We start from the raw sequence: 13,926 nt of genomic DNA, 5'->3' as shown, positions 1-13,926 counted from the left end.
CCTCCAAGGCATTTAAGCACTGATCCATTTCCGGCTGCTCCATTCGTACCCCAGCCAGCACCCAGGGACATGTTGCTAGACATCCTCACAGCCCTTCACACCATGGTGTCAGAAATCCAACAGAGACTGCCTGCTGCCCCGGTGCCCGGTCTGGCCCACATATCCTCCGACCAGGAGTTCCCAGGCCAAAGCGTCTGCCTAGTCCTACCAGGCCAAAGTGTCAGCCGGCAAAGTTTTAACAGTTCCATGTAATAAGATTGCCGCAAAAATTGCCGTTCTCAAAAGAATTGCGGCAAAGAGGCCTTGGTGTGGCCCACACAATCGATGTAGGATGCGGAGCACCCCCGTAACCTGCAAACCCATACCCATTATACCACACAAAGGGGGCGGCGGACACCCCCGCAACCCTTGTGTGGTATAATGCAAACACTTTTACTGGGTCACACCACAGCCTTTTTGCTGTGAATTTGTGTAAAAACAGCATTTTTTCGGTGACCATATTACTGCATATCGCCTTAACCCCGGTAGAGGAGGAGCCGCCATGTACTAACACGGATACCATAGCTAATCATATGGATGAGTATGAGGATTATGTCCCTGCCGACAGGGAACCTCTGGGCACCAACAAGCCCGCCAGGGCTTTGCCACCAGAGGAGATTGGCTCATTCCACAGCATGATCGCAAGAGTGTCGAAACTCTTCAGTCTGATGCCGGAGAAGAAGAAAGAGGGGTTCCTCTTTCAGCAATGTGAGTCCTCAAGGAAGACAGTCATGTCAGTTCCATTGTTGGATGACCTCTGGGGGGAAGGTTTGGTCATGAGGAAGACTCCAAGTACCACACCCGCCAAGAGAGACTCAGGCTGGAGAAGTAGTACAGGGTCCCAGACTCAGCCCTGAGGTGCCTGGAGTCACAACCTTCTCCGGACTCAGTGTTGACGGCCGCTGCCAGGAAACGCTCGTCCAACCCATCGTCCTCTTCCATGGTGCCCCTGTATCAGGAGGGAAAGGAGCTAGATGCGATAGGCAAGCACATCATTTACACTGTGGCTTCCACCATGAAGTCTGCCAATGCCCTCTCCATCCAGTCTCGCTATGACGGGGAGCTTTGGTGTAAGCTTGGGGCAATATTGGATTTCCTGCCAGACAAGAAGGCGAAGCCCTGGCCCTGTTCCAGAAGGGCGAGGTGCCCTCGGACCATACCATCACAGTGGCGCTGGACATAGAGGACTCTGGCCTCTGCCAGATGGGCAATGATGAACACCAAGGTTGGCTGAAGGCCACATACTTCAGGGCAGACGTGCAGTCCAAGGTAGTGGACATGCCTTTTGATGGGGTCAATTTGTTTGGAAAGGCAGTGGACGAGATACTCCAAGCGATTAAAACTGATACAGAGACGGCACACGCTCTCGGGACACTGCAGCAGAGGAGATGGACATCCCTCTTGAGGAACGAAAAGGACGACTAACAAGTACTCCAGGGGGTACACTACCCCCTATTGTCAGCCCTCCCGCTCCACCACCGAAGAAACCTACAGGAGCCGCTCAAAGGTCTATGGCAGCGGAGGCCCGGAGATGCCCAAGCAGGTGAGGATGCAGATGCTCAAGCAGGCCCGAACCAGTCGTGGATCCTGGCCCCTACTTTCACACACCATTGGGAGGCCAGCAAGCAAAAACTTTGTCGACCAGTGGAAAGCCATCACCATGGAAAAATGGTTGCTGGATGTTCTTCATCAAGGGCCATTACATTTCTCCTGTGGCGCGTTGAGTACCTACACATGGCTCAACTGTTGCAGGAGGTTCAGGCCATGTTGAGGAAAGGGTCAATAGAGCTTGTCCCTCTATGACTCTGGGGCTCCGGAATGTACTCCAGATACTTTCTGGTTCAGAGGTCAGGGGTGTGGTGGCCAGTCATAGACTTAAGACGCCTCAACAAGTACTTGAAGTCCCAGAAGTTCAGGATGGTCATGTTGCAGCATGTGCTCGCCCAGCTGGAGTAAGGGGATTTTCGAGCGACTCTGGACTTACCCATCCCAATTCACTGCAAGCATCAGAAGTTCCTGTGTTTGTGGTGCAGAAGCGGCACCACTAGTTCAATGCCCTGCCTTTCGGCCTAAAATCAGCTCCAAGGGTGCTCACAAAGTGCTTGGCCCCTAGTGGCGGCGCATCTACACCGTAGCGGCATCCACGTCTACCCTAATCTGGACGACTGGCTCATCCACTCTCGCGTGCTTCCAAACCAGCACACAGCAGAGACCACATGCCTTCCCATCGATCAACTATCCGAAGTCCTGCATGGTGCCATCGCAGAACGCTCTGTTCCACAGCGCACGTCTCAATGCAGTCGAATTTCTTGCGACCCCCCCCCCTCCCCTCGGAAGAGAGGGTGAAGGCCATCTTGGGGTGAAGGTCATTTTGGGGTTGATTCACTGGCTGTCAGCAGCATCCATCGCAACACATCAAGTCCATGCTCTGCAAGATGTCTTCCTGCATCCATTTGGTTCCCCTCTGCGGGCTCCAGATATGATTCGTAATTTATAACGCGCCTGTACACAAGTGTTTCTAGGCGGGACAAGACAAGGAGGGGGAAGCGGAAGGACAAACAATAATCTTACTAGGCCTTGTGACAATCAGACCGCGCAAGTGCAGGGAAGAGGGAAGGGGAGAAGTGCCAAGGGTGATGGGGGGGTTAGGAGAGGTGCAGGTGACTCAATAAGTGCTGGCAGAGGGTGGCTCTTAAGTGCAAAGAGAAGGGACTGTAGGGTTACAGATACAGACCCTTAAGTGCTGAAGGTGCCCGTAGGCAGTGCGAGGGCAACTGGACATGCAGGTGCCTGGGCCTGAGTTCAGGGATGGCCAGGTGACTAGTGTGCGGTGCTATCAGGTACATTAGCAGAGGAGAGGAAGAGAGAAAGTGTAAATGAAAAGGAAGGTCTTGAGTTGCTTCCGGAACTGGAGGTGGTTCTGCTCAAGAGAGGCTGTCCCAGAGGGCGGCCCCAGCCAAGGAAAGAGATCTGCCCTCCATTCTCTGCTTGGAAAAGCATCTGACCCTCAGAGAATTGGAGGTGGATGAGCAGAGAGCTCGAGAAGGAAGATGTTTAGGAAGAGAAAGTTGGAGGTAGTGCGGTCCCAGGCCCCAGAAAGTGTTGTGGACAATGCAAAGGATTATGAATTTGATCCTTGCAGCCACAGGGAGCCAGTGCATAGATTTCAGAGCTGGAGAGATACGATCCCTGGGGTTTAGGCCAAGGACAAGATGCGCCCTCTTCAGGAATTCCTAGATGCCCGGTGGCAGCATGTCTCAGGACATTGGACAGACAGGATCGTCCTCAATCGGGCGTTCCGGCAAGCTCTACAGTGGTGGGTAGTGCGCCCTCATCTCACTCAAGTAGCTCCACAGTCATCACGAATGCCTCCCAGGAAAGTTGGGGAGCCCACACAGGGCAGTCGCACGCCAGAGGCCTCTCGCTCCCGAAGAAGTAGTAGTTGCACATCAACATCCTGGAGCTCACACACGAGGGGTTTTCAGAAGACTTCTCAATTCTTTCGTCAATTTTGGACCTGTGAATCATGGGAAGGCCTGTGTAAGGGTTGCATCTCCAGGTGGCTCTCCAGCTGTATCATGCACTGTCATCATCTGGCCAACAGACTCCTTCCAGGTAGGCCAAGGACTAATTCCACCAGAGCCATTGCAGCAACCACAGCGTTTCTCTCTGGTGTTCCCCTGCTCGACATCTGCAGGGCTGCTACATTAAAGTGCACCAACCCTTGCACAATATTCTCCCGTGTTGAGAGGGATTTCAGGGAGAAGTCGCGTGTTGGTCAAGCAGTGCTACGCAACCTGTTTACTTGCTTTTAGTCTGTTCCAGGGATAAGTGTATTGCTTCTGTGAGCCTTGCCACCTCCCGTGGTTGTGTATATGAACTGCTGTGTAGTCGTATTCGTGAGCATGTGAATCGATGACAGACCCCATGCTGGAGAAGGAACAAGTTACTTACCTGTAACACCTTTTCTTCAGGGTGGGTCTGGCATGGATTGACATGCAAACTCTCCCTCCTTCCCCTTCTTGGTTCATACTGCCACTTAAGGTGCTCTACCAAATCTGAAGTTGGCCACCAGGGGTGGAGCTTAGAAGGAAACATATAATTGGCTGAGGGCAGTATGACCAAAAGGACAGTGATTGCTTATAGAGGAGACGAGCAGTTTTCTATTTAAAGCAAAACTGTTCTTTTTTTTTATCGAGAATTACCAGCCTGACTATGGGGAATATTCATGAGCATGTGAATCCATGCAAGACATAGGCTGGACAACAGGAGTTACAGGTAAGTAACTTGTTCCTTAGCATGCCAAACATAATTATGTCTGTGTCTGGGCCGTAATATCTTTACATTAGATATGCCTATAAGTTTGACTTTATGGCCTGAGTAAAGCAAAGGTGTTAAGGAGGACTTTGGGTACATAATGCCAAGAATTTCTGCAGGCCTCAGGGCTCCCTAATGTACTGAAAGCTTTAGCACCCTATCAGACCCATCAACCCCCCAAATAAAGGTAACTGGGAATCCAGATAGGCTCCTAAGCACAGTGCAGCCATGACATACGTGTGCATGCTTTCGCATGTAGTAGGGTGAAAGAGTAGGGCAGTCTCAAATCAACAAGGTAAAGTTGGTAGAGGCGGGAGTTAGGTGCATAGACCATCGAAGGCACACGGTGGGGGAGGAGTTGGGGACCAGCAGAGCAACCAGAAGCCTTCCATTTGGCACATCCTGGCAGAAAGACAGATTCCAGGCAAATACTGGTTATTGCCTGAATTTTGCTCATAACCCTCGTTGATTGGATGAGTAATAAGAAAGCATAGGGGAGCACTAAATTCTCATCCAGTGGGGTTGTTGAAACTCCAGGGATCAACCATGCCAACATGTTCTGTATGAGTTATCATTGCTTTTTAAGCCTTGGATGGCTTGGAGTGCAACGGCAAGAATGCCCGCTTCAGAGTGTCATATTGAAGTCGCTGCCGAGCACAGTAGATGAATTTAGTGGTAAGGGTTGCATACATTTTTTTAGGTATTCACAGAATTTGGTTATGTCTGCAGTGGACGCATAGCAAAAGGTTGCTCACAGTAGTGACAACTGTACCTCAGTCCATAGTCCCTTTTCCTCCATACTAATGACAAGTCCCACGGAACTGGGGACGGGATGGCTGCCTGTTGCATATCAGCATTTTATAGAACTTTCTCACACGGATGCACAGACCACTGCCTCTCCCTGGTGAGGCCTACCTAACCATGAGTCCCGTTTTCTTAGGTTGTCCTTGGCTGGTGGTAGGGGTGTAGGGAGTCTAAAGGCTAAGAGTACAGTACTATAGTAACCTTTCTGTACTCTTATGTCCCATCCCCTTTCCTCAATACTGATGGGAGGATCCCTCCCTGACATATTATCAATGAAAAACAGTTCCCGATTACCAATTGTCTGAATGCTGTGTCACTCCTCAAACTTTTTTCTAGTGAATGCTTGCAGAAAGAGTGCAACGTTGCCCACGTAGCAGCTTTGCAGATGTCAACCAAAGGATCATGTTTTTGTTTGAAATGAGAATGACATAGATTTTGTTCTTAATACATGAACCTGAAGGCCCTCTGGCGGCAGTCTCTTTCCCTTAGCTTTGTAGGCCTCTACAATGACTCTGACCAACCAGTGGGCGATCTTTGCATTTGATGAGGCCTTGCCAGCTGTCATTCCTCCAAAGTTTACAAAAGAGTAATTTACTCACTCTTGTAGATTTAGAATATTCCATATAGAATGTTATTGCCCTGACCAAATCTAGTGTTTGCATTGTTCTTTCTGCCTCTTTTTTCTAGTCTGTAAAAAAACAGGCAAAGCTATTTTCTCATTGATTTGGAATGAGGACCCAATTTTCGGTAGGAATGCATGGTGCTTAACACCACCTTGTCTTTGTAGAAGATTATATACAGTTCTTTAGCACTTAGTCTGTCCGACGAGCAAACACAATGCCAACGAGGAAAGTGGTTTTAAGGCTCACCCAACGCAACTCTGTTGTGGACATCAGCCCAAAATGCTTCTGCATCATGGCTGCTAGCATGATATTCAGATCTCATGGGACCTTCTCCTTGGAGGGTGTAATATCAACAGCCTGTTGAAGTGCCGCCTCACCATATTTGCTAAAGTGAAGGTGGCGGTACCAGAATTTAAATATGACCCATTGGCAGCCAAGTAAGTTTCCCATGACTACGAACACACTTGATTTAGCCAAATGAGTGATACATGAGAATACATTTAGTTTTGCCTCAAGTGGGTTTCTTCCTCCATTCAATCACCAGTGACAAAAATGTATCCGCTTACTAGCATACTGTGATTGCGTGGTATTCTTGCCCCCTTAATGATAAAGGTGGTCTATCTGCCTGACATCTCAACGCCTCTAGGTCCGAGAACCATGTCCACATGGCCCAGTACAGGTCAATGCGAATCATTCTGCAGTGCCTTGACCATTCATGCAACACATTTGTTAACAGTAGCATGGGTTGAAAAGTGTAAACCAATTGCCCATCCCACAGCAGACGAAGTGTGTCCCCTATCGCTGTCCCTTCCAGGATGCATATAGGAGACATTTCTTGTTGGAAATAGGTCCAGCAGTGGTGTTCCCTGCTAGCAAAGATCTTGTCGAGCAAGGCTGTGAATCTCCCATTCCTGGGATGCAAAGAACATTTTGCTTAGGGCATCCGCCCAGATTTTTTCCTCACCCACCATGTGTGCAGCGTATTGAATTCTGGCGGCACCACTTCAGTAATAACCTGTACAGGTTGGATGATCTCCTACCATCCTGCTTGTTCACACAGAGCATAGCAGTTATGTTGTTAGTGTATCAGCACTTAGTAACCTCTGAGCTTCTTCTGGAAAGACCTTAGTGCTAGAAAAATGGCCTTCAGTTCTCGGAAATATATAGGTTTCCCTTTTCTCTCCACAGTCCACAGGTCGTGTATGTCCTAGTGATCCATCACTTCTTCCCAGCTTGTCGCCTTGCGTCTGTAGTTAGTCTTCGTTGGCGGTGTTGGTGAAAAGGGAATACCCCCACAGTCACGTTTTCTTCCTTGATCCACCATCTGAGGTCTGGATGGAGTGTCTTTGGAACTTGGCAGCAGAGCATACTGTAAAAAACGGAGCAGATACAATTTGCTGCCAAGTGCAATTGAGTTTCTTATGTCAAACCTGGCTTGCGGTACCACCGGCATTTAGGAAGCCATTAAACCTGCCAGTCTTTGAAACTTTATTGCTGGGCGTGGACTGCTTTCCAGATAATCTTTGCACAGTATATAAAAAAATATATATATATATTTGCCTGAGTCGCCCTAAAGGGGGGTTATACTCTGCCTTGAGAGTGGTCGCAAATCAGGCCTATATACATCAGTGTTTGTATGGGAACAACAGCTGGTACAATTCTGATCTAGCATCTCTGAAACGGAAGTGCAGAGTTGCTGAACGGAAGTGGCAGACCTTGGGATTACCCTCTGACAAACTGGCCTGCCTCCTGCTCCAAAGGCAATATCAATTCTCTATCTGTTCCAAGAAGCGGGCCCACATTTAACACAACGCATACGAACTTTTCAAAATCTGCAAGGAACTCACCAATCCAGCTGCAGTCTCCACCTCTCTCTTCCCTTCTACGGCTCTCTGTACCTCCTATTTCACATCATAAACACAGGATATCTTTTCCTCAATCTCCCCCACTCCCATCTTCACTCCCGTGCATGCCCCCCTGGGCTCCTTTCCTTCCATCCCCCTCACTCCTCCCTCCTACCCATAGCACCGGATGAAGTCTCTACAGTGGTCTGATATATGAAGGCCTGTTCCAAACAGGTGCTCCCTTGTTCCTCCAGCACCATTAAGGACATTTGCTCTCTTGCCTCAGCTCTTGCTGAGTACTGTAACCTCTCCTTAGCCACTGGCTCTTTCCCTCTATTCTATTCTTCGAGCAATCCTTTGTGCACCCTCTCTTAAAAATCTGTCTGCTGTACCCTCCTGCCCCACTACCCCCTTCCTGGGTGAGCTCTTGGAGAGACTGACCCTGCTTCAACTGACCCTCCACACTGATCTTATTGGTTGCCTCCATGACCCTCAATATGGATTCCGGACCTCCAGAGGCACGGAAACTGCTCTCCTGGACACCTGCAAAACCATGCTCGCAAATCTCGACTCCAACTTTCCTGCTGTTCTCATTCTCGTTGACCTTTCCTCTGCCTTTGACACAGTCAACCATTCCATCCTCATAAAACTACTCTGCAACACCCTCAGCATCACTGACCGGGCACTGAATTGGCTGACCTCTTTTCTCATTTCTCACTAACCACCCTTCACAGTTGGGCCCTTTCTCCTCCCCCACCTCACTCTCTACCTGCGGCTTCCCCCAGGACTCTAGCCTGTTGTCATGGCTCTTCAATATTTATCTTGCCCCTCTTGCTCACTGGTTTCCTCTTTCTCTCCTCATTTCCTCTGTTATGCTGATGACACACAGCTCGTCTTCAAACTTCCCTCTACTACCTCCCCTTCCTCCTCTCTGATCCCGGACTGTCTGTCCGCCATTCAGGCATGGTGTGCAGCTAATGATCACTGCCTTAATGGCAGTAATTCAGAGATCCTTCTGATTGCACCCACTTTTCCTGCTACCATCTGGCCACCCTTTTTTAGGCCCTCTACCTTCACCATCCTGTGAGATCAAAAACCTCGGGGTTATCTTTGATTCCACTCTTTCCTTCATCCATCACATCCTTAAGAAGTTCCACTTACAGCTCCACCTCCTCAGATGCATTATTCTTTTCCTCACCTTCCCCCAGAAGCTCAATGTTTACAGAGCCCTGGTCCTCTCCAGGCTGGACTACTGCAACAGCCTCTAACTCCCTCATTCCTCTCTATGCCCCCTCCAGCTAATCCAGAATAGGACTGCAAGACTTATCCTGGGCCTCAAACTCAGGGACTGTATCTCTCCAGCTCTAAAATCTCTCGACTGGCTTGCAGCTGGTGGCTGCAAGGATCAAATTCAAGACCCTCTGCATCATCCACAAGGCCTTCTGGGGCCTGGGACCAAGCTATCTCCAACTTTCCCTCCCTGAAAATACTCCCCTGCTAGAGATCTACGCTCCTCTCACTCCAACTCTTTGACTGTCAAATGCTTCTCCAAGCAGAGAGTGGGGGGGTGGCAGGTCTCTCCTTCGGCTGGCGCCTCCCTTTGGAACAGCTTCCCTGTCCCTCTCAGACTTCAGCCAGACCTCCCCAAGTTCTGTAAACTGCTGTAAACTGTTTTCTCTACCTCTTTTCCTTCCCTGCTGATCACCCCATTGCCGCTGTTACTGCTGGCCTGATCCTCATGAACCTCACAGGATTCCTTCTTCCCAGTCGATACCAGCATTTGCCCCCATTGCACCGACCCTGCAGGCCCCTGCTTGGCGGCACTGCATCCCACCCTCGGGAGTCGCCTGCACTAGCACTTAGCCTGAAGTTCTCCTCCTTGGCCCCCCTAAGCACTTCATGTTAGGAAAAATTTCCATTTATGGGTAATTTTCCCTCGAGTTGCGTATCCCCCAACTTTTTGCTGTTGTCTGACCACCCTAGCCTGACTTTTGCCAGTGGAGCCCAGCCTTCTGCTGCACTCCGCTGGGCTTTTGCTCATTTTGTTCTTGGGAAATTTGACATAACCTTAAGACAGTCAGTACTGGGAGACTTTGTTTCCCATAGTCTTTCACTTTGTTGCTAGTTCTTAGCAACATTTTATCAGTGCACAATGTACCTTCCAAAACCGTGTGCTGGGGTCTCTTTCCTTTTTAAGGCCCTAGACACCCTCAAAGGATTTTTTGTGAATGTACACGTGTGCCTTGGACAGAGCTGGTGGCAGTTGTTACTTTTTGTGCATTTTTAACTCTTTTCAATGGTCCATACCGCGTTCACCGCAGGACAGTGGCCAGTGCCTAAAATGGCCATGCCACAAGGTCCTTTGTCCTGTCCTTTGGCCATCTTGTCCCTTTGCCTTCCCCAGGTCGAGCAGACCTGGGAAATTCCTTATTTGGTCATGCAGACCCCCGCTCAAACCGAAGCTTTTGCATGCCGTGTGTGTGTGTGTGTGCCTCTAGGATGTGGACTGGCACTGTCTAGTTCCAATACACATCCTGGGTGCGAGGATGTTTGATATGCTGGGATGATTGGTACCACTGTGGTCCGTGGTTGGTCTACATCTGGGATACCTGTATGTGAGCAGATCTCTCAGTGGTTTCTCTTCATTTTGGTGCGAAGGAGATTTTGGATAAGAGAAGGCATTTTACACCCATTCCAGGTCGATCTTCTGAGTTCACATCGAACTTAGTAAAGGAGTCAAGTATCCTGAACTGAAGAAGCAGAGCCGTGGAACCGCTGGTGACCCGCTTGAAGGTTTGGCACCCTGAGCCCGCTGTTGTCCCGTCGGACCCCCTGTTTCGAATCAGACCTAGAAGGCCTGCAAGGGTGCTTTGACCCATTGAAATAGTGGGACCAACTTTTTTTGGCACCTCCTGCTCTGAGGTGTTCCTGTACCGCCCAGTGAGTTGACACTTGAGACTTTGGAGGGACTGTACTTTGGAGGGACTGTAAGCTCTGGGTATAAGGCACTCTCCTGCCGAGTTTCGTACATCTAGCATTCCTAGGTCTGGAATTAGGAGACTACGCCTGAACCCGAGCATACACGGTCACCGTGTCTCCCAGCTGTGGTGACGAACTTCGTGGGTGCCTTGCTGCTGTGCCCTCAGACTGGCTGTAGCGGAACTGGCCTGATCCCTTCACCAGGAGCGGAAAAAACGCCACTGTCCCGCCACAGAATCATTCCTGGAACGCAGCCCCTGAAAGGCGCAGAGCCGCTCAACTGCAGTATTTGAAGTTTGGTCTGGAGTGTGCCGAAGGTCAGGGAGTACTTGCAACCCTTACCGGTGGCCACTGGCGCATCCATCCATTTCTGCGTAGGAGTGTCCCCTGAGGGCCCCTCTTCTTTGTTGAGGTAGCCTGTGCTATCGAGCTATTCCAAATTCTTGGATCCTGTTCTGCCCTCTTGGGGAGACCCGCCTCGAATAGTGGGAACGTATTCTTCACTGCCTTACCCCCTTCCTGAGTTGCTACAGCCCGTTGAAGAAACCCTGTTTTGACTGTACCGCACAATTTTGTGCATCAGCACCGAAAGTACGTTTGAGCTCCAGGATCCACTTATCTTAGGAACTGGACTGCCTCTTAGTTAGGGATTGAACTGTGAAGGACTACCTAAATAATATTTGCACTGTGAGTCCCCTTTCTTTGCAGGTTGTGGAGCTCTACTATGTAATATTCCTTTAGGTCAACTGTTATTGCATTTATATTGGCTAGTTAGGATTGTGTCAGTGTGGTTACTACTGCTTTGATTCTATTGTGTGTTTAACTTAAAAGGCCTTTAATAAATGTATATGTATTTTTGATCTATACACCTGACTGAGAGTAATTTGTAGTGTTGTTCACTGTGTGTGCTGATTGTGGGCTTTCGATTCCCCTCACCCCTCCTGAGGCCTAGTCTTGACTGCCGCCAATGCTACCTTGATCAGTCTGGCTTGTCCAGAAGTTTGCCCTGTTCCAAGAAACTAGGCTGGCCTTCTGAACCTCTGCCCACCAGGTCAGAGTTCAGAAATCCATCTTAACACTTCTTTCCCTGGCCCTCCACCAGCACTTTCCCATTACTCTTCACCTCCCCACTCCCTCCTGCACTTCTCCTCACTGCACTTGCACATCTGAATGCCACAAGGCCTGGTAGGACCATAACTGTATTTTACTGTTCTTGCCATTGTTATTTTTCTGCTGTTCCCTTCCCATTTAGCCTTGTGGCGCTTTGATACAGTATTCAGTTGTATAAGCTCCTAACAAATGTTCAATAAAAAAAGTAAGAATCTGCAACAATTTCAATTGAGTCACCGTCCAGCTCAATTCAAATACCAGTTGTAGGCCATACTGGACTGAGGTGTCTGCACAGTCATCCAATATGTATTCCCTTGATGCAGAGGTGTGCCTGACCTCTGCAAAACACCCTTCCAATTTATAGAGGATGTATAGTCTCTATGGCACCCAGAGTTATTCATTTCTGGAGTCCCTTTGCCATTTTTGATGAAAATTGTTGAGGGATGGGGGAGAGAAGGGAGTGGCGTAGGGTATTGGTAACGTAAATCTGTTTATTACCGATAAGGTCCAAGGGTCTGCTCTCTCCCTCCTGAAGTTAAATGTCTTCACCCAAACAGGCGCGGCAGAAACTGCAGGTCGGTGGAAGAAATGCTTCCTGAGCAACCCACACAGCACCGGAACCCATTGGGCATGTGCTACGGGAGTCTTGACCCCAATTTAAATGAAACACTGTACAGCTGCTGCAGTTGGCTCCATCCCTTCCAGTGCTGAGAAAGGGACTGACTGTTAGGTAGGCTGCATGTGGGAAGAGCCACACCAATGCATAGCATGCGCATCAATTCGAGAAACCTCTAGAAAATGATGATATGCAACAGGCTCCAATAGCATCCCCCGTTCCACGGGACGTCCCATCAGTATGGAGGGAAGGAGACAGGATGTAAGAGTAGTGTTAATATGGATTGAGCATGACTGGGATAGAGACATAAGAAATGGGTATACGCATCAACTGTCAATGACCAAAACATTATTATATACGCTTCTCTCCCACTTATTCATTACGATTCGTTGTTGTGTGTGACTGAAGCACATTTTTTCATATCCAGCCATTTTGCTTCATTCCTTTAACCTCCGTATCAATGTGGTGTGCTTCTTGAAGTAGCATTATGTTCCACTTTAGACTGGATACGTAATCTAAAAGCATTTTCCTTTCAACATTGTTTAGACTTGACAATAATAGGAAACATTTGTAGGCTGCATGACATAGCTACATTTTAGCATGTATCTAGAAGAAACGCCAAAGAAAACGATAGCCAACATTTACTCCAATATTCATGAGGATCATTCAAAAATCTATTTGTATGAAAGAAATGTAAAAGGATGATGCAGCTGATCTAACAGTAAAAGCAGGAGACAAAGTGTGATGTACACATTCAAATAAAAACATAAGAGCATGAATAAAGCACAATCCCAGTCAACCTTTAATGGGTGAAACAAGTCCCATCCCAAACATGAACACTTTATTTGGCAAGTATACGAACCACACAGATTGAATTGCATGTAATAACCTCTGATCCAGTCAAACAAATAAATGCAACAACAAAAAGCACTGATAAAAGAAAATACTTTTTGTACAAATGAAACACCACTGTGTGTGTGCATATTACTTCTGCTTTTTAAATTTCCCTAACTAACAGAACAAGATGTATAAATACCACAGCAGACGTATGAAAGTAGCAACACCATCTATCGCCAGACAATGTTGTTGAAAAGCTATTCTAACATTCTTGGCAACCTCGATTGGCTCAATTATAGGAATAATGCTGATCAAGGTTGTGATGAAAAATACACACAATCAATATCAATAACCGACATCAAAATGGTACAGAAAAACACAACAATTTACAAATAACAAAGCCACCAAGTAGAGTACATTCCTTTCATCTATGAATGCCATGCCTCTCTCCCAAACAGTTCCATAAAAGCATAGTACACCCCAGCTAGCCTGGGTGTTAAGACCAGAAATCATAATTTATCAGCAGTCTTTCCAAAGCTGGTCTGCCACTCGCATACATTGTGCTCTGTCATAAATGTTCCATCTAAGGTAGGACACACACACAAATGCGTATTTTAGTGGAATGCATGTTAGATCATTTAATTTTTTACATTTTTCAACAAATCTAAACTGTATATCCAAAACACTTGTGAGCATTATTTTAGTAAAGTATTATAGTTTCAAGTCTGAAGTTAGAAATTGATGGTCTGCAAATTAT

This window comes from Ambystoma mexicanum, chromosome 6q (assembly GCF_040938575.1).
Source record: "Ambystoma mexicanum isolate Mex_15411 chromosome 6q, UKY_AmexF1_1, whole genome shotgun sequence".
Classification (NCBI taxonomy): domain Eukaryota; kingdom Metazoa; phylum Chordata; class Amphibia; order Caudata; family Ambystomatidae; genus Ambystoma; species Ambystoma mexicanum.
Note: the sequence above shows the minus strand (reverse complement) of the source record.